Raw genomic sequence first — 22,435 nt, 5'->3', positions numbered from 1 at the left:
GGCTCAGACTTTGAGTTAGTGAACATTTATTGGATAATAATGTTTTCCAGGGACTTGATAGGCCCTAGGAACCCAGTAGGGAGTGAGACAAATGTGGAAGGTATATAATCTATGTAAATTAAAATTCAGAAGATGAGGGTAGGGATAAGATGCTTTGGGGATACATACGAGGAAGAAGCTTCTAGGAAGTAACATGAGCTGGGGCTTGAGGGATGAGTAGGAGCTGACCAAGTGAAGAGAGTAGTGATAGAATATATGGCCCAGAAGTGAGGGAGGACAAGAAACCTATAAAGTGGTAGATGTTTCATGTAACTGAGAATAGAACTCAAGATGGAGATGGGAAGGGCAAAAAGAGAGAAAACTAGACAGATAAGGCAGGGGGCACAGAGTTGTTTTTTGTTTTTTGTTTTTTTTTTCCCCCCAGCTTAATTGAGGTTTGACTGACAAATAAAAATTGTATATATTTAGGGAAAAAAGGAGAGAGGTAAGCAAACTATGAGACTTTTAGTGGTAGAGAGCAAACTGGGGGTTGATGGAGGGGAGGTTGGTGGGGGATGAGCTAGATGGCGGACAGGTAGCAAGGAAGGCACTTGTTAAAATGAACACTGGGTGTTATAGGTAAGGAATGAATCACTAAATTCTACTTCTGAAACCAATATTACACTATATGTTAATTAACTAGAATTTAAATAAAAATTGGAAAAAAGGGAAAAATGTATATATTTAGGTGTTACAATGTGATTTTTTTAAAAAGGTGTAGAACAGGATTTAATAAATGTATACATTGTAAAATGGTTACCATAATCAAGTTAATTAACAGATCTATCACCTTGCCTAGTTACTTTTTTTGTATGTATGTAATAAGAACACTTAAGATCTGCTCTCCTAGAAAATTTCAAATATATAATACAGTATTATGCACTTTAATTCCTATCCTACACATTAGACCCAAGAATTTATTCATCTTGTAACTAAGAGTTTGTATCCTTTAGACATTTCCCCACCTGCACCCCCATCCCAGTTTCTGGCAAGCAACCAATTTCTTTGGTTCTATAAGTTTGACTTTTTTAGAGTCCACATGTAAGTGAGATCATATATTACTTGTCTCTCTGTGTTTGGCTTATTTCACTTAACATAATATCTTCCAGGTTTATCCACATTTTGGCAAATAGCAAGATTTTCTTCCTTTTTATGAGTGAATAATATGTGTGTGTGTGTGTGTGTGTGTGTGTGTGTGTGTGTGTGTGTGTGTGTGTGTTAACACCACACTTTATTCCGTCATCCATTACAGACATTTGGGGTTTTCTTATTTTGGCTGTTGTGAACAGTGCTTCCTACCAATAATACAGCAGGGTTCCCTTTTCTCCATATCCTCATTGACATTTGTTATCTCTTGTCCTTTTGGTAATAGCCATTCTAGCATATGAGGTGATACTTCACTGTGGTTTTGATTTGCGTTCCTTTGATGATTAGCGATGTTGAGCACTTTTTCATTTCCTTGGAGAAATGTCTATTCAGTCCTTTGCTCATTTTTTTTTTCTTTGTTTGTTTTTAAAATTGGGTTATTTGGGTTTGGTTTTTGTTTGTTTTGTTTTGTTTTTGCTATTGAGTTGAATGAGTTCCTTATATGCTTTGGATATTAACCCCCTTTTTGGATATTTGGTTTGCAAATATTTTCTCCCACTCAGTAGGTTGCCTTTTCATATTGTTGATTATTTTTTTTGCCGTATAGAAGCTTTTAGTTTGATGGAGTCCCACTTGTTTATTTTTGCTTTTGTTGTTGCCTGTGTTTCCGATATTGTATCCAAGAAATCATTGTCAAGGAGCTTTCCCCCTTTGTTTTCTTCTAGAAGTTTTGGTTTCAGGTCTTACATTTAATCCATTTCGAGTTCGTTTTGCGCAGAAAGTTTTAAACTGGGGAATGAGTTGATAATTTGAGTGTTAGTATGATCACTCTGCCCATAATATGGAGAGCTCAGATTGAGGAGGTCACTAGTTATGGAGGTGATAAAAGAGGCAAGGAGACCTTTAGGAAGCTAATTGGAGTAATTCAAGAGAGGGAATAGTGACTCAAAATGGGAGTGGCATGGAATTAACATTAGATGATGTAAGAAACATTTAGGAGGTAGTATTAGATAAATTAGATATATTAGATAAACCAAAAATGGCGACTGCATTGGTGCAGGGAGGGTGAGATAGAGAAGATAATCAAAGATGAGGTAAAGATTTCTGGCTTTTCTAACTGCGCACATGGTAAAATCATTCACAAAGATTCAGAATTTGAAAGAACTGGCTTTGAGGTGGGGGCTGCTGATTAAGTCATCTGATTTAGATGGGTGGAATCTGAGTATGAAGTTCCAGTCAGATATTCAAGCGGAAATCCCCAGAAGTCAGTTGGTGATAGCAATTTGATGCTCTGCGGAGCACTCTGTGCTGGACAAAAAGTATAGAGAACGTGACAAAGTGTAGAAGAGGGTAGGTATTGAGAAAACGCATCATCACTCTCAGATATTGGTTCCAGATGTTGTGATTCCCCGAAGAGAGCTCCCCTCAGGACTTCTGGAGTGCTGGCAGGATGTCACTCTGAGCAGATGGACTATCACTGCCATCAAACGAAATTCATCTCCCAAGAGGAAATTTAGGTGAAAATGTATCATTTGAGCTTATTCATATATTATGCTCTATACTTTAGGTGATGGACTGTTGATTTAACCGAAACCCAGTGTTCTGTAGGAACTCTTTAAGAGATTTAAGTAAATTGACGAAGGTTATGTGACAGAATTTAAACACATATTTCTGGAACTTCACATTACCTTATCATCAGCGAGTTATCTTGATTCTGATTAGTGGGGAAGACTTCTTTCTCTGAGGCCAGCTTTCTATCTGTTTTAAAGAAGTAGATTGTGGAGAGCATTGCTATGTTTCCCAGTCCACTGCCAAAAAAGGTCAAAGCCTCTGACAGACCAAGATGTACTCCACCATCATCCCCCTTCCAGTTGATGTACAAGACCTACTAACCATTCGTCTGCTAGGAATTGTCAACTCTGGAAGAGATGTAAGCAACTGTTTCAACTTCAGATCTACAAAGCTGGAGGTAATTTCTTAAATATCTCTGTTTAGGCAGAACAAATGGTCTTGTAGTGTTCGCTTTTTGATGCATCTGCAAGTCAGCTAGAAAAGAGAAGAAGAGAACTGAAAGTAATTGGTCCGGAACATTCTTTGGAATTGTAACTTGATCAAAAATTTATCATTAGCCTATATTTAAGTACCAGCTAAAAGTTCTTAACCAATGATGCTTCGCCATATATGTTTAATGACTATAACAACTTGATAGGAAACATGATTACTTTTCTCCCAGACTAACATTCCATTAAGCTTTAGCTGTTTGAACTGATATAAGCCATTGCCCTGCAAAATAGAATTGATTGTGGAAGCATATTCACACAAGAGGATGTTTTTTAGATTACCTCTGTTGGATTCTGATTAGCAATGTTTATGTTCCATTTAATGTTTTCCATATGCTGTTACTCTTTGAAAGTTTGGTCTGTGCATTTATTCTCATCACCAGCTGTGGAAGTCGACCCTGTGCGGCCGCTTCCAACCAAATGTCTGGATATTCTGGCATCCTGACCACCAGAACTGTTTATTTTATTTTAGTTTTGTTTCATTTTTCTTGGAATGAAGTTTTGGATGACATACTTGTGAATATAATCACAAACTTCAGATGTCCTTTATCTTTGTGATGGGACCATTTTGTCATAGGCTTAGTTGACTTAAAATTCAAAGAACCTTGGCATTTTCCATAGCTGTGAAGATAAAGCTGAATCTTCTTTAAAAATTCACATGAAATAAATTATATGGTGGGCTTTTTCAAAGTAGATTTATTTTGGTAACAGTGATGCATATGCAAGGAATGAAAGAAAAGTCAATTAATAAAAACAAAAAGGAGGAAAAAAGTCACCTGAAATTATAGCACCTGGGCAAGGACATAGTTTGGTGGTCATCCTTCCCAGATTTCTCCCTATGTATGCACTGACAAGTCTTTTAAATGATATTGGTAATTAATAAGGCTAGAAGTGTACCTTGTATTGGGACTGATAGAGAGTGACCCTTTAATTTATTGTCTACATGTGGATACTTTTGTGAGTGAAGAATTAGACTGGTATGGGAGGGATGGACCTGAACTGTTTCAGGTAACTTGAACTGGGATTACCCACCTCCTAGACCTGTTGCTCCATACAGATTTGTTCAATACATCTATTGAACATTTATTCTATGCTGGGCATTAATCTATAACATAAATAAAACACAGACAGTGCTCTTCTGGCCTCACAGTACAATAGTGGTTAAATGCCATGCAGTGAGGACTATGCTAGAAGGATGCCTATCATATTATGGGAAGATAAATGGTTAATCCATGAAGACTGAAGCTGAGCAGTAGAAGGCTGAGTTGAGTTTCAAATGAAGTTAGCCTGGCAGGGAAGGGAGCAAAGGACGTTTCCACTCAAAAGGGATGATCTATGCAAAGACTGTAAAAAGACAAAGCATGTGGGATATTAGGAACTTGCCAAAGGCTCAGGAGGATGAGAACTTTTGGTGGGAAAATCATCAGACATTCACTTTAGAATGCTGGATTAAAGTGCAACCCGTAGGGAAGATTAGATTGTTTAGGATGATCTTGAGGGCCTGAATCAACAGTGTTTGGGACAATGGAGAGGAGAGCGTCATGGAGCCCAACACAGGCACCAGGCTGGATTATGGAAACATTCACAGAAACCCAGAATGCTGGAGGAGGAGCTGGTTTGGGAGGGAGCGAAGCAGGTGATGGATATATTCGTGCAGTTTGAGAGTCTAGGAAAGCATCCAGGTGGAGGGGTCTTTCTTTTTGATCTTGGAACTCTGTAGAGAGATCTAGGCTGGGGAGAGAAATTGAGGAATTGGTAGTTTATAGTCGTATTTGAAGCCATGGGAACTTGAGGCCAGTTTGATTTTTATTACTTATCATGAATTTCTATTAACTCTGGTTCAAGCTTATTAAATTTGTAATAGACTAGAATAAATGGTAGCTTAAATGATGACATTTTGAAATTCACTCATCCCCACCCATTTTCATGAAAGAAACATTTGTCTGGGAGATCTAAAACACCACTATTCAGAATTTATTGTCCAAAGGAATTGGCAGAGAGTCTCTCAGCCAAAAATCAAATTTAGAAAAGTCAATCTTCTTTCTGTTTTATAATAAAGAGGGTAATTAACAGTTCTCTGGTTAAACAATGCAAATAATTACAGTCCAGCATGCATCCTAGGGACAGGGAGACTTTGAACCCTTGAAATCCACACACAATCCTGACCTTCTGTAGCCACTACCACTTTCTTTCTTGCTTATCATTAATACCTCTCCTCTGAGAGTTGCTTGTCTTTTGAGAATTCAGCATTTACATAAAGAATAAAAATACGAGGGAGAGAATAATGGAAGAATAAGGGAGCTATAGGAGAAACTTTAGAGATTTTTGATTCAACCGTGTCAGTGTTTTAGAGGAGGAAGCTGAAGACCAAAGCATTTCGTGCCCCAGGTCACCCAGGGCCCACCGGCGAGCAGAGGTCAAAGTGCTATAGCTCAATCATTCCCATCCCAGCCTAGCACCACCTGGCAATGAAGGAGCAATCCCTTTGTTATTTAATAAATACAAATTTGGTTTTACTTTTTGCCACTTATTAGCCATCACAGTCTAAAAATACTGATAAATAAAAGTGTGTAATAACTGCATCTTAATTGGATGACACATAGGAACAGAAAGAGAAAGGAGACAAAGGAGCATTTCCCATTCAGTTGCTTTGTATTTTTCTCCTTAATTGCAAATGTACAAAGTGTGTTACCCTCCTGGTTACATGTCCTTTATTTAATTGCACTGAAAGTCATAAGGTCCGAATATTACCTCTGATTTAATAAGCATTATTATTACCATATTATAGATATACTACTTCACAAGCATTTTATAACCATTGCCATCCTCCTCTCAATCTAGCACAAACATACACGTAAGAAAGGGCAACGAAGTAGATATTCTGATGTCCTCTGCTATTTTTTCCCATTAATTTTCTGCAGTCCTACTGAAGAAAAGTTCACTGGGTGAGAGGGATCTAGGCATTGGAGACAGTGTGGCTCAGTGGAAATGGTGAAGAAGGCAGGGGCTCTTCAGCCCGTGGCCTTCAGTGGCCGCTCATGGTTCCAACCCCGATTCACTCCTTAACATGGGAGAATTGGGCCGGATTGTTTTTATGGCTCTTTGCAACTCTAACAGTCTATTATTCCAACAGTCCAGGCAGAAATTTTCATTTTCCTGCAATTTTCGACTCCTCATACTTTTTCTTATCCTATCTAATGTGTTGGTGAATTCTGTCACTTTATTGGGTCAACATTAATTTACTATTTATTATTTATGTCTTTGATGCCAGCCGATGTCTTAGATGCCTTTTTTTTGCCTGTCATCTCTTACATTCATTAGACCTGCCTCCCCTGAGGGCTGAGAACACCTAATATCTGTGACTTCCATTTGTTTGTCTCCCAGAGATTTAAGTATACTTCCTAGTTCACAAATGAAATGCCCACACTTAAATACACACTCTACCATATTCCTTCCTGAAAAGTACAAATATACCTCCTGAGTAGTCCAAGGTATTAATCTTTGACTCTTTTAATTTAGCATTAGAGAATGAGCAGCAAGTTGAACAAATTATGGCACCTATTTAAAATCCACATTATTGGGGTGCCTGGGTGGTTCAGTCATTGGACGTCTGCCTTCAGCTCAGGTCATGATCCTGGGGTCCCGGGATTGAGCCCCACATGTGGCTCCCTGCTCAACGGGGAGCCTGCTTCTCCCTCTCCCTCTCCTACTGCTTGTGTTCCCTCTCTTGCTGTCTTTCTCTCTTTCAAATAAATAAAATCTTTAAAAAAAATTAAAATCCACATTATTTCCTAGATACACCAAATTTTGGTCTAAATAGGAAATAACAGAATGGTCTGCAATAAATACTCCCAGGTGTAGTTTGGGTTGATTTTATATGCAGAAATTCAAGCATTATCTGAAGCTTGCTTGCGTTGCTTTTTAAAAATTCCATTTTATTTGATTGTTTCATTTACAAAATGGCAGCCGGAGACATTTAGGACAGTGGAAATGTATGTTTCCACGGCACATATCACAAATAGAAAGTGTGTACATGTGAGGACTTCACACATCCATATGCATGTTATCCAGTGCTCCGTCGAGCTGTCCTCTTAATTACGCCTTATATATGCTTTGTGCAGCCGGGCATTGATCTTTCAAGTACCGTTGTCTGGTTCAAAGACTTGTAATTAGGCAGAAAGATCTGGTAAAATGGATTCTTTGGAATTATTCAAATGTTCTGTGTGTATGAAATTGTTCATCTAGAATTATTTATCTGGAAAAAGGCACTTTTAAATATGCACCGAGCCTATTTCAAAATTTCTATTCCTCTCCATTATTTCCTGATATATCATGCATTTTTTGGACAGTTGCAAATTGCAGGGCTTTTCTGTTTTGATATGAAACTGCTTTGTGCTTTCCTGTGGGCTTGTTAATTGGTGAGCTCTTTATCCATGAGATCAAGAATCAGTGCCTTCTTCATTAACCCGTTGTGAGCTCTAAGGTATTCCCAGGGGTGTGGAGGAGAGGACTTGCCTTTGAGACTTCGTTCTGTCCCTATTCTTTTACAAGTCAGAGCACAGCCTGGAAGATGCAATTGAGAATGACAAGAAGAATTTAGTAAATAGCTTAGAATAGAATCTCCTGATACTGAGGACTGTAATGAGCCTTTTTGTCTTTTTTTGTTTTTTCCATTTTTCCATTTGCATTTGCAATTCCTTCTACTTATGGAAACTTTCTCCTGCAGGAGGAAACAATCCTGATAGGGATTTTAAAATATATAATTGAATTTTGCGTTGCGGTCTGAAAACCTATGAAAGGTGCGGTGTTTATTTTTCCAGAAGGCATTGTCCTGGTCCGTAGGTGGTGATGTGAAAATTCTTTGAATTTTCTCCCTTGAAAATAGACCAGTAGATTCGTTGTTTCTCCTTCACACATAAACACACCATCATCACATGCTTTCCTATAAATGTATGAATGTACCTTCCAAGTAGTCTTGAGAAATTATCTCTGCACAAAGAACTCCCTGGAGATTTACAAGGTTTGGAACTGGGGAGAGAGTGAAAGAAACCGGGCACAGTTTCAGTGACTCTTGGAGATTTAAATTCTCCGTTGCTTAGAAAAGGACACCCCTTTTCTAGGACATGGCTGTTGCTCCATTGGAGCATTTTTAGGGTATGGTTTTTTTTCCTTCTGATTAGCCTCTGTTTTTTGCTCCTGCTGCTGCTGCTGCTGTAAGTGCCTGTGAGTAAGCAGAGGAGATTTTTTTCTACATGACTCTTAACAGCTTTTACCTCAGAATGATTTTCAGTCTGGTGATTTGACTAGTTTTTCTTAAAACACACACACACACACACACCCACACACACGTGCGCGCGTTGACTCACCATCCATCCTCCAGCCTGAGCCAGTAGGATCTTCTTGGTCAGCCTGGAAATCGGTGGTGATCACCTCAGGGTCCTTTAGATTGACTAGAATGACAATCCCTAGGGATGGGGGCTTTGAGTGCCCACGCACGCATCATCCGCCTGTTTAGTCATCATTATAATGGCACCCAGGGACTATTTTCAGGCGGTGAAACCCATTTTCACCCATTCCCTCTGTTTTCTCCTTGCCCATCCCCCTCCCCCCCCTTTTTTTTACTGAGGTGGGTACACTTTGAATATTTCATTTCTTATATAAATGGCCCATGAAAAAAGGATAGAAATAAAGCATTTTGTGTGTCAAATAAGTTGTTTGGGCACACAAATTTTCCATTTGCTAAGGTATTTGTAAGGTGAAGATGGCCCTCTGAGGTGCACAGAAATGAATATGGAAACATGAAAAGAGCACTTGACAAGTGAAACAGCCTGCATAATGGGAGGGACTTAGGGCTAACTAGCTGTGTGATTAGGCAAGTCCTTTCACCTTGCTGAGCCTCATTTTTGTCACATCTAGTCTCTTCCAAACTGAAAAATTCAATTATTTTTATTTCTATGAATTTTCCCTTATGAAAGAATAATGATGCCTGCCTATATACTTTAGCCTAGTTTCTTATAAGATCTTTAAGCTTCTCAAAATCATACTAAACAGAAAAACAAATCTCTGGACAAAGACATTCAATTGACTATGTTAACTAGACTTTGTATAACCAATTCAAGTCTTTCATCATACGTAATTATAGCCACCACAAATAATGCAAAAGAACATTTAAGAAACTTATTCACTGCAATATCTCCTTGCTTCTCTAGGGTTACCATGCCGTATACACAGAGGAGTTGCAAACTCCACGTCATGCTTCCAATTAATTACTTGTCATTGTACTCTTCTAGTACGAAGCTGTGCTAGTGATCAAAAAATGTGTTAATCAGACAGTACAATGAATGTGACATTTAAAATCACATAAGTGCAAAACTCTTATAGGTTTTCAGACAAAGTGAACTTCAAACCAAAAGGCATTGAATAAGAAAACTCTCTATAACCTGAGAAGCCATATTCTACACTGGTTATAACAATTATGAAGACCTGTGCACCAAAATACACAGCATCTGCCTACATAAAACAGAAGCCACTAGAACAGACTACAACTCCAAGATAAACCAATTACTTATAGAAATCTAATATGGAATAAAATTAAGTATCTTAAGTCATGGACATGAATAGTTCTTTGTATGAAAATTGGTGTTGAGAAAACTGAATAGCCAAATTCATATTCCTCATACCATGTACAAGAAAGTGTACTCCAAATGCTTCAGAGCTCTAGAAGTTGAAAAAATTAAAAAAATTGTATGTGTACTGAAGAAAACATGACCGAATCCCTCTAAAACCTGGGTGTAGGGAAAGTCTTTTGAGTGATTATTAAAAGTTCTATTTTTTTAATTTAAATTCAATTAATATATAATGTATATTGTATATTCAGAGGTAGAGGTCAGTGATTCATCAGTCTTGTATAATACCCAGTGCTCATTACATCATGTGCTCTCTTTATTGCCTGTCACCCAGTTACCCTATCCTCCCACTGCCCTCCCCTCCAACAACCCTCATTTTATTTCCTATGATTAAGAGTCTCTTATGGTTTGTCTCCCTCTCTGATTTCATCTTGTTTTATTTTTTCTTCTCCTCCCTTTGTTTTATTTCTTAAATTCCACATAGGAGTAAGGTCATATGATAATTGTCTTTCTCTGATTGACTTGTTTTGCTTAACATAATACCCTCTAGTTCTATTCCCATTGTTGCAAATGGCAAGATGTCATTTTTTGATGGCTGCATAGTATTCCATTATATATATATATATGTGTGTGTGTGTGTGTGTGTGTGTGTGTGTGTGTGTGTGTGTGTATCTCCCACATCATCTTCTTTATCCATTCATCTGTCAATAGACATCTGGGCTCTTTCCATAGTTTGGCTATTGTGGACATTGCTGCTATAAATATCGGGGTACAGGTGCCCTTTCAGATCACTGCATTTGTGTCTTTGTGGTACATCCCCAGTAGTGCAATTGCTGGGTCATAGGGTAGCTCTATTTTCAACTCTCTGAGGACCTTACTATTTTCCAGAGTGACTGCGCCAGCTTGCATTCCCACCAACAATGTAGGAGGATTCCCCTTTCTCAGCATCCTCAACATCCTTACCTGTCTCTTGCTGACTTGTTAATTTTAGCCATTCTGACCCGTGTTTGGTGGTATCTCATTGTAGTTTTGATTTGTATTTCCCTGATGCAAAGTGATGATTTTTTTCATGTGTCTGTTGGCCATTTGTAAGTCTTCTTTGGAGAAAAATTCTAATACAGCAAAACAAAAGAGAAAACTGCCTCCATAAAAAAATAAAAGCTCTATAGGTCAAAAAGCAAATAAAATACTCAAAAGGGAATATACCATAAGCAAAGAATTTAAAAGATAAGTGGCCTCTGGGAGAAAATATTTTCAGCATGTATCACCGATAAAGGGCTAGTAATCCTAATTAGAAATCAACTTTTGAAAATTAAGGGGGAATGAACAAAAATCCCATAGAAAAAATAGCAAATGACATGAACAATTCACAAAAAAGAACATACAAGAAAAGACATTCCAGTTCACTCACAATCAGACATATAAATGGAACCAACACTGATAAAATTCTCATCCACCAGACTGGCAAATTTAAAAGCTTAAGAATATATATATTTTGGAAACAGGCACTCTCATACATTGCTAATGGAAATAGAAAATGGTTACAAATCTTCACAGAGGAGGATTTGGTAATATGTGCATTTGCTTTTTGACCCTGCAATCCCACTTCTAAGAATTTACCCTGAAGATAAACCTCCAACAATACAAATATATATATGCATAAGGTTGTTCATTGAAGCATTTGTTGTAATTGCAAAATATTGGGAACTAAAGTGTCCAAACATAGAGATTCATTCTATAAACTATAATATATACACACACTATACCATTATGCAGCTGTAAAAAAAAAAAAGTTATAAGGAGTGATTTCTAGAATATATACTTAAATGAGAAAATAAGCTATGTGCCAAAGACTATGCCAGTATGCTTCTTTTTATGTATAAAAGAAGAGAAAATTAAAAAGCATGCATATTTCTACTTATCTTTACTAAGAGCTACACAGGAAGAATCAGGAAACAATGAAGTGTTTATAAGGGGTGAGTAGAGAATAGGATGGAAGGGATATGGAGGGGAAAAAATACTTCTTTGAGTACATATTTTTATGTTTTAACTTTTGAAAGACTGTCATGCATACAAATTCAGAAAATAAAATCAGTAAGAATTGGAAGCAAGCTGCAACAAATGAAACAGTATTTCATAATGAATATTTAAACCCCACTGAAGGGAAAAGGAAGGAAGGGAGGATCCATGTATCTTAGAAACACAGAATTTGATTATACATCCTTCGTCTTGGAAAGGGTGGAGTGGCAGTTGCAAACAAATCCTCACCTCTCTTGGTATGTTTATTTGGGGATCAGGCAAAGCAATTTTTACGCTATCTTAGATATATTATAGGAACGAGCAAATAAATAAATGTGTTGATGTTGGGATCTCACTTTGGAATAAACACACAAATATGGAATGGGAGAAGACAAGGAAGCACCCCCATGGGGATATACAAAAACTGGCAGTATCTGAGTGAATTCATGATTTGTAAAATATGTATTTTTGTATATATGCATGTATAATTGTATTTGTATATAGTCGTATCTGTATATATCTGCATGTATTTCTGAGCTCTGTTTGCTGAATATGTCAAGGGAAAAACCTCAGTAGCAATGACCCTCCCTAGTTTCATCTCTGTTCCCCATTCTAAGGAATCTGAGATTGATGAAGAAATGGCTAATTGCCAGAGAAAGACAGCATATGGTTTCACTCGTGCGTGGAATATAAGAAGTAGCCCAAAGAATTATAGGGAAGGGACGGAAAACTGAATGGGAAGAAATCAGAGGGAGACAAACCATGAGAGGACTCTTCACTCTAGGAAACAAACTGAGGTTTGCTGGTGGGGGGGTGGGGTAACTGGGTGATGGGCATTAGGAGGACACGTGATGTGAGGAGCACTGGGTGTTAATTGCAACTGATGAATTACTGAACTCTGCATTTGAAACTAATGATATATAACCAACTAATGATATTAACCAACTATATGTTGGTTAATTGAATTTCAATAAAGTTTTTTTTTAAAGAAAGAAATGGCTGATTGCAAGATGGGTAGGATGGGTAAAAGATCCTGAATCTTCTTGTTCTACTACAAGGGAAGGAGATACTAAAAAAAAAAAAAAAAAGTAGGAGGATACTGCAAGAATATAGAAATCAGCATGAAAGGGGTTCTCCTGCCAAATCTTAGACAGTGTGAGCATCAACATAATTAAGGGTAGTAATGAATTGTAAACCATTAAAAATAATAGGAATCCATCAGTCCTGCCAGTAACCAAAAGGCAAACACAATAATAAATGAGGGAAAAGGAAGGTCTTTCTTCCAGTAGAATGCTGAGGGCTAAATGATGAATGGGGAAGGCCAGAGGGTATGCAGGAGCTGGAAGAGGCATGGTAAAGACGGGGTCAGTCAAGAATCCTCAATTGATACTAAATCTAGGGAGAATTTTTTAAAAAACATTTTACTTATTCTAAAAAGAGATAAAGGGGCAAAGGGAGAGGGAGAGAGAATCCCAAGCAGACTCCCACTGAGCACAGAACCAGATGTGGGGCTCGATCTCATGACCTTGAGATCATGACCCCAGTCAAAACCAAGAATTGGAGGCTTAACCGACTGAGCCACTTGGGCACCTTTAGGGAAAAATTTTGATGATGAGGAAGAGAATATGTGTACGGTCTTGGTGTCTTCCTGCATATTGCTTATTAGTGGTGAGGGAGAAGATCTGTAGCAGTGTTACAGTTCAGAAATTGGGCAACACCTTGACCAGATGATCAAAATTGGCCTCATCAATGAGACATTTTACATCACAAGCTGTGACAGTGAGAAGGACACATCATCTAAGTAGTATACTGGCCTACAGTGATACCTGAATCTAATTGTGAGGAACAGTAGACACACTTAATGTGAGGAATGTTCTATTGAAATAAATAATAAATGAGGGTGTAGGGAACTATATTCTTCAAAAAGGTCAATTCTGTAGAAGACATTGAAAGTTCTTATAAAAGACTATTTAATATTCCAGATAAAGGTTGTCAAGACCTGACAGGTAAAGAAAATAATCTGACTATAGACCAGATCCTATACTGGAGGGCATAAAAATGGGATAAAAGATATGTATGAGGCAGCCGATAAAACTTGGAATACTAATTGTAGATTGGAGAACAGTGTTCATGTAAAACTTAAGTTAGTAACTTCACTGTGGCCAAGTAAGAATACCCCTATTCTTGGATGATAAAGGACTTGATATATGTAACTATTTTAGGGATAAAGAGGTACATAATCTACTTTTAAATAATTCTGGGGTTGGGGGAATGAGGAAGAGGGACAACAAATGATAAATAAGGTAAAATGTTAAATTGGTGAATCTGGTCAAAGGGTAGATGGGTATTCTTCTATATTTATCTTTGCATTTTTAGAATTACTAAACTTCTGTTAAAGGTCTTTAAAGATGGGGGAAAATCTTTCTCACATGCATCTGGAGGGGGCTTCCATAGCAGTTAGGAGATAGCCCTTGTCACTTTATTCAAACACATCATATAAACATCTCAGGCCAGTCCTGTGGCCCCTGGAATCAGGCTAGGGCTCTCTCTAGAAGCTCTTCCAGAGACCCACCTACCAAGCAGCCCAATGTCCCAGCCCAGTGATGCTGGGCACATTTAATGTGTTTCACTATAATTGTGTTTCTGAAGATGCTTAAGATCTTCAGTAAGTAAGATATCTTGAGGATCCATTTTATTTCATAGCTCTTTCTGTGAATTGCAGAGGGTGTGGGCTGCATTTAGAGCCACCAAAACAAGTAGTGCCCAAGATGAAAGACCAAGTTTAAATGTGGAATTGTCTCTACTGAATCTTTCCCACAAAATGATGGTTGGGGACACCTGGGTGGCTCAGTGGGTTAAAGCCTCTGCCTTCAGCTCAGGTCATGATTCTAGGGTCCTGGGATTGAGCCCCACATCGGGCTCTCTGCTCAGCGGGGAGCCTGCTTCCTGCCCACCGCCCCCCACCCCCATCTGCCTCTCTGCCTACTTGTGATTTCTGTCTGTCAAATAAATAAAATCTTAAAAAAAAAATGATAGTTGTGTGGCAACTGGGATAATTGATGCTATTGATCTCGAAATGTAGCAAACCTTAGTGAGAAGGTGAAGAGTGGTCATTAAAAACCTTCGCAGTTTTCTGCCCACCTCTGCACTTAGAAATGATTTGCTAATTGAGATGGGAGGATTAGAGAAATTAAAGAGCCAGACTGTTGTCTCCTGCTGAGATAACATGGTTTTTTCCACTTTTAAGTCAGAATGTGGGTGGAAGAGACCATTCATTGAGCATAAGAGATGAAGGTAAGAATGGGGTCAAAGGTGAATGAGGATCACATTTATTTTGTGGGGCTTGATCTCAATCTTCCTCAGATGTCTAATAGCCAACATTTATTGAGTGTTCTGGGGGAGACATGCCGAACCCTCTTGGGGACCAGCTAATTCCATCACTGTGTCCCTTTTAGAGATGAGGAAACAGGCACAGAGATGTAATTTACTCAGTTAATGAGTGGGAATTACTCCAGAGCCTGCAGGACCAAAGTAGGTAGACCCTGAGATTCAGGGCATTTAATACAGAATAAAAGAATGAGCCTGGAAGACACCTTCTCAAAGGCCAGCGTTCATATAGAAAGCATCAAAGATTAAGACTGTAACAGAATGGGCCTAAATGTGTACACTGGTGTGTTCCTAACAGCTTTGAAAGTTAATCTTTAAGTCTTAAGCTTTAAAATTGGCAAGTGACAGTTGATGTGTTGTGGATTGTTAATGGGTTAATAGATACTCTTTGGGGAAATGAGTTTCCTAATCAAATATGATTAGGAAGCAGGACATGGCATCAGAACATTAACAAAAATAATAACTTCCATATTATTGGTCCTGGGAACATGTCTGGGATATTGTGGGGTTTTTTTGTTTTTGTTTTTTTTTCCTATCCCCTGGTACTGTGAATTTGTTTACTATGGATTGCTTTGCTGTCAGTGAACCTCTATCAGTGATGACCTAGAAGATTCCCCCAAAAGATCATGTAGTTGAGAGAAGAGAATACATACAAAGGATTTGTATTTATATTTTTCTATTTTTTTTTTTTTCCACATCAACCTCAGCCTTCTCTACTAGCTTAACTTCCTTCCAGATCAGGTTGGATCCATTTTTATTGGTGGAGAGGTGTTTCATTAGAAAGATAAAGGAGTTTTAAAGGTGATCAAGAAAAGAAGTAAGCATAATTTCTTCTATGGTTCCTCTGGACTATAAAAGAATGAGGGTACTCTATTTAGGAATTTCTGTTAAATTGCTTTTATTAAAAATAAGAGAAATAGCATCTAGAATATAAATAATAAGCTATGTTGAATCATCGTTGGAGATACCCAGCAATAGGGTATACATATACCATGAGGGTATATCTCCCATTCCACCCTACAGTGTTTGATTTTTATAACTCGTGATGGCTGAACATGGAACTAGGGAAAGCTATATAGTACCCCTCCTGTAGGTCACTGCTCTGTTGTGCCTGCAGAAAGAAAGCAGCTCTGTGGGGAGGGAGGGGAGATGGCCACGAAGTCCTAATAGGCCATTTCTTTCTTCTCCCTGTGATTGTTCTCAATCACTTGGCAATCACGATGTTATTAGGAGCGCCCTGACCGAAGACACTCACATGCTTAGATTTGCCATTAACTACATTGACAGGGAGCTTTGAGGTTGCTGCGGAGCTGATGGGTCTCAAGGGCCTTGAATTAGAAACGTGCCTGTCCTTATGACGTGCTGACATGGCCCAGCTCCTCCTGTGGAAGGACACTTAGGCAAGAATGGGAAACTGTACATGTGTGAACATCTCAATTATTTCATCTCCTGTATCTCTTTTCATATTCGACAGTATATTACGTGCAAGGGCAGGAAGTCGTGATTGTTGTCTGTTATGGTGGTGGTGGCTTTACTAAAATGGAAATTGAGAATGCCCTGGAAAACAGGATTCATAGAGGGACTTGCAGAATTCCTCCCTTCCCTAGACCTTCGTCCTCTGGCCACCCTCTCTCCCCACCATGCTGAGCAAGTGCCAGATGAAAGAGACACTGCCAAGGTCTACCAGTCCAACTTGACACTTTAAGTTTCATGATCTGTAGGAATTAGGAAATCAGATCGAACTTTCCTTGGGACGGTGTTTTAAGACTGATCTCCCAAGTTTCATTTATGCTTCCTCTCTGTCAGGGTGCTCAGTCAGGTTAGACACAGAATGGTCCCTGATATTATGGGATCAGGAGATATAAATTTCCAGATTAACTATGAGGGCTCCTGTTCTAGATGGCATAGGTAGTTTATATATATATTACCTTTAGGAACAAAATTTGCCAAACTTTCCTCCTACCCACCAGGCAGGAAGAACCATGAAAAAAAGAAAAATGGAATCTTGAGATTTTAAATATGTGTCTCTATTAAAATGCATTCGCATTTGTGATTTCCCCCCTCAGATTTTTTATTGGAGAATGTAATTTTAAAATATAAAATTAAAAAAATGTTATTTTTGCTTGGAAGTAGTAATTACATAAAATATTTGGGAAAGCACACCTTATATTGCAATGGAAGACCGTATCTTAAATTTTTGAAAGCAAGTATTTCTCTAAAAGTTCTCAAACGTCTGAGAAGTATGGTAGTATCGTATGATCTTGAAAGAAGTTGTTAGTCATCAAATTATTAATCACTCTCAAGATAAAACCCATCTTGCAGAAAATGGACTTGCTGGAAGGAAGAGTGCTGAGATTAACCAGGACATCCTTGTTCGCTAACAGGAACTTACTCTGCTTTTATAACTAAGGGAGCTTGCCACCCGTTTAAGTTCGTGGTTTCCCCACTTTCCCTTCATTTGTGTAGATTGATGAGTGAGCTTCCTCTACTCATTACCTCCCCTTCTTTATGTCTCACATCCTCACAAGAGTAGGAAGAAACTGCACCAAAGGGCAGGTGATGCATGTAATAGTCCAAAGGAAGGAGGATGGGAGTAAGAGCTTAGCCATGCTTAGTGGTAAGTGGTGTTTCCTTCTTGCAATGATCTGAATGAAATGAACGATGAAAGAACTATGGCATTTTATGGACTTACTCACCTTTCTCAATTAAACAGCTCAAATTCATCCCATTTGTAATTTATCAAACTTTGGGAACCGAGAACAAATGAGATTATAACTATCTCCTTTCAGAGATGGATGCTCTAGGCAAGCCTTTGGGACACTCCAGTTCGCTTGGCAATTAAGGGCCTCATTCTAAACTCATAAGCCGGCTCTCCAGTTCACTCTTAAAATGAAAACCAACAAGGACGCAGAATCTTAGAAACAGATGGAAATGGCTGATTTCCATTTTGTTATGTAAGAAAATTTTGTGGATTAGTGAATGATTTAAAAATTCACTATGAAACCGAGCAGCCTCATCATTGAATTGTGCAGCAAAATGTGTAATAAATGAAATTCTTCTCAGAGTACTGTCACCTTCACCTATTGATGAATGCACATCTGTGTGTCCGTTCACTCCAGGCTCCCTACTATGGATGGGAATGTCCAGGGTCCGAAATCTTGGGATGAATATCACAGATGGAACAGTTCTACTCTGGGGCCCGTTCAATTGTCTTTGATTGTCTCAGAACAAGAATTCCAAAGAATTCTTCCCTATTGCTACATCACTGTTGCCTGCATTTAATCATTTTAGTCTGCTGTCAGGTCTCCTCCAAACGGTGTGCAAAATTGGGTGAATATTCTACAATAAAAAGCCCCACTTTGACACCTGCCATTTCAGAAAAACAAGTGCAAGGGAAGAAACAAAGATATTGTAATAGACAGATGTATTTATTTTGACAAGTGTGATTTGTTTTTAATTATTAATATTTCACAGTATACTAGTAACTGTCTTGTAGGATATTTTGTGAAAGCAACATCTGATAATATGTCATTACCACATTAGCATACCTCACTGCAATTAAGGATCTAGTCAGGATAGGGGTTGACTTTCATTTTTAGTGCAAATTATCATAAAGCTGGAGAAACATGAATCTGAGAATAAATAATATTGCCTTTATGTTAAGCTCTTCATCAGCGATTTGAAAACATGTCACTGTTTCTCACACAGTGGCATCCTGAAACCTTAATACAAAAACCTCCAATGATAAAGAATTCTGTAATTGTTTCATTCATCCATGCCTCTGAGTTTTTTACATGCAGAATCCATTTTTTTTTTTTTTTTTTAAGAAATATGCAACCTTTGTCTTTTGGGAATCTGTCACAGGATACATTTTGAATTCTCACAGATGAAGCTGTGAGAACAAACTTCAGGTGAGGAGGACTGGAGTTCATGTCTTTTGTCTTCGTAAGGGCTAGGGAAAGCTGAAGGAACGTGGGTGATTGTCTCACACCACTTCACTGCACAATGAGAACTTCCCCATTCAGTATGCATCCACTCTGTTTAAATTTTCTAGTGTGAATCTCCTTGACAAACTCAAAACAGCGAAAAGAAAGATACGGAAGGGAAGATCCTGTCCCTCCCCCACTTCCGCCACCCTTTCAGAGACTAAAAAATCTGATTTCCCTTTAATTTGTACTCAGCAATGTCAGCTCTGCCAGAGGAAAGGGCATCCCTGCTGACAGTAATCATTATAACTCCAGGAGACCAGCAGAGATAAATATACTATAAGCCATCTTCTGAGTGGGTCAAACTTGTCCTGATACTTTTGAGGTCCACGTACTTCGCAGAAAGATTTCCTCCATCATACTTGTTTCTCACTGATGCCCAGAGACGGGCTTGTTTGTGATCCTTTCATAGAAAAACACTAATATATTACCCTTTGATATATGTCAATCGTGTTTATTGAAGGACTCCTTTTAAGTGAACGTTTATGCTAATAGTCAGCAAATAGGATCTCCATAAATTAAAAATAAATAAATACACAAATCCGGAAACATTTAACATCGTGTGTAAATTTAATTGGCATTTCATTCTAATCTCTCATGACCAAACTGAATATTTGCAGAATTAATTGAAAATTGAATATATATTTGATATGTGTATCAAATTCAAAAGCATGAACTATCTAGATTTTTGGTCTTTTTTTTCTCTTTCTTTCTTTTTTTTTTTTTTTCAATTAGAAATTCCTAAATCCTACAAAAGGTAAAAAAAAAAAAAAAAACAGCACCAAGCAAGCAACTGCTGGTGAAATTAAATTATGTTGCTTTCCATTGCTGCTTTGAATATTATTGTTTTTTATCTCCTTTGTTCTCGGAGTTTGGCCTGCTATAACCTTTATAAAATGTACTTAGGTAGCAATTTCTTTATCGTGTCCCAAGATTGTAGAGAAGCAAGTGGGGAATCACTCAACCTTGTTTAACTAGAATGGGCATTTGCACTGTTACTGTGGAACATGGTTCTGGTAATGAATATCTTCCTCTAAAAGAATGTTTTTATTGTATTTTCTACTGTATTGCCTTTATTGCATTTGGAGATAAAATTCACGCAACTGAATCTACAAACATAGTTTAATGTAGTCTATACGATTATTCCAGGGTACTGCTTTTTTCATTTCATGTGGATAGGTCTCTTTTTTTATATATTCCCATCAGCTGGATACAGTCTGTGATGTATCTTACAAATTAATGTTTTGAAAGTGTTGGAATAACATAGGGGGAAAAAGGAGAGAAACCTCAAAGTGAAAAGCTATGTTGGCATGGTATGATTATGGGTGAGTTTTCTTTCCCTTTCTGAATGTTTTTGTACCTTATAAAAATTTACCCTTGATGAAGCATTTCTATAATCCCAAGAGAAAAAGAACCCTGTTTTAGAAAGAATGGACATCACATGAATATCAGGCTGCCAACCCGTGCTTGCAGAAATTCCTACTGTGTACCTTTCACCAGTCAACTCCACGGTCAGGATTCAGGCCTGATGTAATTAGTGGGTGACTTCCCACTGCCTTGGGAGTCGGCCCCTTCAACCAGTTCCACAGCCATGGTCCCTGAAATGTCAACTGACATAATTTTTGCTGAGACAGTCCTTGATGTGATATTATCTTTCAATGAAGCAGATATCTCTACTGTGAAGATATTCTTTTTGAGAATCCAGTAAGATAATTCTTAGGTCTTTCTTTTCTGGGGAGGTCTTAGAAATTAACAGTTAAGTGATTTTTAAACTTCCATGGTATTTTTGTCCTCCTAGGCTGCTCATTTAAGTTAAGACTATGAAAGGATTGCCATTTTCCCCTTATTTAAGATCTTCTGATTTTTTGAGAGTGTGTTTTTAATTTTTACTTTCACTATATAGGAGTCCATAAATTTGCCTTACTCAGCCTTAAAACAAGGGGTTGCATAGGACATGTTCCTACCAGCTCATTGGGATGCGTATGTGTACTTTGAGCATCGGACTTTGAATAAAAATGCTTTCCAGACAGTACCAAGATGACTTTATCCAGAGTCTGCCCTCTAAGAACAGGGTATATCCACATTTCTGCTTTCCCATTGGCTGTTGAATGCTTGGGCCCTTCCTCCTCAGCGCCCATCAGGGAGCTGGCTTCTCCTCTCCTGTGCCCCAAGCTGCTTTAGAAAGCCAAGGAGGACTGTCCATTCTTTCTAAAACACTCTCCTTCTGGGTCTGAAGCAGGAATCACCTTTCTTTTTGTGATCAGATTACAAATGAAGTGATTTGGGAATAACAAAGTTTTTTTTTTTTTAATTCAAAATGCCCAATCTAGCAAATGCAGTGAAATACAGTGAAGTCTTCATATTACATAGCTCCAATAGACAAGAAGTAAATTCCAAGCCAGGAAAAAAAAAAAATCCTCAAATAAAGAGAGACATTTACTGGGATGCTGTTGAGAACTTGTGCTCCAGTTTTCTTTCTTAGGAGGAATTCCCAGTTCTGTCATCTTCCTTTTCCCTTTGCCTTTCCCTCCACATCAGGCTTCACCACCACGTCCTGGCAGTGCTCATCCTTAAGTCTTTTGTCACATGGATCCTTCTTGGAATATCCTGCTCCTCCATTTTTTAAAGACCTAGATGACATGTCATTTTCCACATGAAGCCTTCTGGAGCCCATCTGGTTAGAAATCCCCCTCCTCCCCATGAGCTGCCCTGTTATTAAAGCCTTTATGGGATTCAGCCTGATAGTAAAGTGGTTGTTGTCATAGCTGTCCTCTCCGTGACATCATGAGGGCTTTTAGAGAGTGAGGCTTGTGTCTTACTTGGCTTGTGTTTTTCTACAGTTTATAGTATAAGTTCTGCACAGACGAGGCACGAGGTAAGGGGTGGTGGTTGGTTGTTTAATTTAAATTCCTGACATTTATTTTTATGGCAAGGGGTTGATTAGAGAAGGAAGAAAGGCATTAAAAAGTAATTTGCAGAAACTGGTAATAATCACATCTAACAATTTGTATGGCGATTTGCAGTTTTACAAAAAGGCGTTGGCAAGTAATAGGGAAGATATAGTGGCAAAGCCTGATCTGGAAGATCTTTATGGCAAAATACAGAAGGGGCTAAGAAAAGGCTGAGCGGGCAGTTTGGTCTTGTTTGCCACTTGTTTCGTGTGTGTGTGTGTGTGTGTGTGTGCGCGCTGAAAGACCGCAGGTTTTTTCCAAGTCCTGGGACCTACACCAAC

This window comes from Martes martes (assembly GCF_963455335.1).
Source record: "Martes martes genome assembly, chromosome: 6".
NCBI lineage: Eukaryota > Metazoa > Chordata > Mammalia > Carnivora > Mustelidae > Martes > Martes martes.
The sequence above is the reverse complement of the archived record's forward strand: the minus strand, read 5'-3'. Positions refer to the sequence as shown.